At 37.0% G+C, this 2,367-nt stretch overlaps 1 protein-coding gene and 1 long non-coding RNA gene across 2 annotated transcripts in view; one reads left to right on the forward strand and one right to left on the reverse strand.

Moving 5' to 3' along the window:
* LOC119588487 overlaps nt 1–2,165 on the reverse strand; it is a 69,297-nt gene extending 67,132 nt beyond the window's left edge. Inside the window, exons 1-4 of the long non-coding RNA XR_005230096.1 lie at nt 2,076–2,165; nt 1,812–1,891; nt 1,588–1,630; nt 1,321–1,367 (exon numbers count right to left, since the gene is read on the reverse strand). This is a non-coding gene — a long non-coding RNA (uncharacterized LOC119588487). The remainder of the gene's footprint in view (nt 1–1,320; nt 1,368–1,587; nt 1,631–1,811; nt 1,892–2,075) is intronic.
* LOC119588486 (lysosomal acid glucosylceramidase-like) overlaps nt 1–2,367 on the forward strand; it is a gene marked incomplete at its 3' end in the record, with an annotated part of 75,173 nt that overhangs the window by 27,784 nt on the left and 45,022 nt on the right.

Consider the following 2,367-nt stretch of genomic DNA (forward strand, 5'->3'; position numbering starts at 1 on the left):
GTAGAAAGGAAATTTGTGTAACAATGATTTAATAGTTATGGTATCTTTTGAAATGAGCAGCAAAAATAGAACCATCATTTAACAATCACAGCCAGATTTTCAATTAGTACATTACTACAGTGGACCATTCCATCAATGAATAGTTTAACAAAAAGTCTGCACATAGGAGAATGTTGGATAAGAAGGACTTAATTATTGTCACTTTCTGGTAACTTTCAAAACTACTTCAAATGCTACACTAATTTAAGGAGGTTATTGATCAATCATATATAAGTCATAATGCTAAGAAAGCCAAGCCTTACACTACGGCAGTCCAGCCTTTAAGCACTCCTATGTGATATACATCTGCAAACAAGTAATTCCCCCACACTGAAAAAGGAAAACCCAAAGGGATTTATGCAGCACGGATGGTAATGCCAAGTCTATTCCGACCTTGTTGGTTGCAGCGAACAGCAAGCCATAGAGACAAGTTAGACGTTCAGCAAACCTTACTCTTTGCTCACTTACAAAAAAAGAAATATGATGAAATCATTCAGAGAATTGAGTAAGCAATAGTCTATATACATTCTAGTTTCAAGTCATATTTAAAAAAGTTCCTGAAATTTATTTCAACAACCATGCAGTCTAAAATTTTGATTGCACAAATATTGTAACTACCAATAACTTTATCGAACTTCCATAAACCCACAAGAATACCATTCTTTCCATGCCACAGTGCGAGAAAAAACATCTGAAACAAGAGACAAAAGACTATATTAGATGTTTAAATAAAACACAATTTCTTGTTCTCAATTCTGCCAGAACTGTTGGCTGCGTAAGCTGCATCGGCCATGATTAGAAGCACAAGCTTAACCTCTCTACAAAATTTACTACTTTGCTTGTCCTCAAAAGAAACAAACTTTCTTTTAACAAGGGATTAAAGCAGTATCCCAACTCATAACTATTTACATAACTCAAGGATTCTTGTATACCCAAGCAAGATCAATTTCATGTCCTGTGTCAAAAGATAATTTGAACCCTATGAGCAGTAATGAAACTTACAAAACTCAAAACAACTAATGTCAGCTACAAAAATTACATACTTTCATCACGAGTCCATCACTTTGAAATTTGCCAATAAATAAATGCGGTAGACTCTGTAAAAGAAAGAAGAGACAAAGTTTAGAAAAGTCCAATTAAGCTGCACAATTCCATGCAATATTATTCCAGTCAGACATTCCAAGCCATCATTGACCGAGGCCATCTGTTGGAAACCGCAGACGGAAAAAAAGGGAATCATCATTCAATATTACAAGTCTGTACCATAATACCAAAACATACCTTATCTTCCAGGTAATTTACAGATCTGCTTCAGGCCTTCAGATAATCTGGAAAAAAATTAAGGGACAATTAAAAATCTAATAAATTCACAACCATGTAAAACACTGGTTTAAACACCAATATTCTAACAGCAATGCACTTAAAAAAAAATAAAATTAAAAAAAGTATGCCATTCTGCTATATTCCATTAAAGAAAATATCCTCCACATGAATTCTAATTATACCTATAAAACCGATGCCAAAATTCACTAAGTAAACCATACACACCTCTTGGATTCATCGCGTAGGCCGAGCACCCTCTTCCAGCAACCTGGGAACAGAATAGATAGGAATTAGCAAGCCAAGCTAGCAATATTCAGTTTATTACGCAATCAGACGTTTCCTAACCATCATTGCACCGAGGCCATCGTTGGAAACCGGCAGAAGGAAAAAAAGGGAATCCATCATTAACCCACTTCGTCAGATTCTCACGGACGATGTAGAAAACGCACCTTTGTTTCCTGCCCATTTGGACAAGGCGCTTCTTTTGGGTAGTCGCCCATTTTGCCAACTTGCTTCAATCATTTAAAACCTGGAAAAGTAAAAAAAATACACTTAGAACACTGAAAAATTCACTGCCTTATCATTCACAATAATTCCTTCAGACGTTCCTAACCATCATTGACCGAGGCCATCTGTTGGAAACCGCAGACGGAAAAAAGGGAATCATCATTATCCAGTTCATTAGAATACAGAAGCTGAATCCCAAAACAAACCTTAGTCTCCAGGCGCTCCTCTGCCAGCATCGACTAGTTATTCAGGCAGTCATCCGTTTCTGCCAATTTGTTTCATTAATTACTCGAACCTAAAAAAAGAAAGAAAAGACCATCACAACTTATTCAGACATCCCTAGCCATCATTGACGAGGCATCTGTTGGAAACCGAGACGGAAAAAACGGGACTCATCATATAAACCGAGTCTAAAAACCGCATGGCATTACTGCCCAAAAACACAACCTGTGTCTTCAGGCGCATTCCACAGATCTTCCTTCAACCATGGACAACTGG

Source organism: Penaeus monodon, chromosome 24 (genome assembly GCF_015228065.2).
Source record: "Penaeus monodon isolate SGIC_2016 chromosome 24, NSTDA_Pmon_1, whole genome shotgun sequence".
NCBI classification, from domain to species: Eukaryota; Metazoa; Arthropoda; class Malacostraca; order Decapoda; family Penaeidae; genus Penaeus; species Penaeus monodon.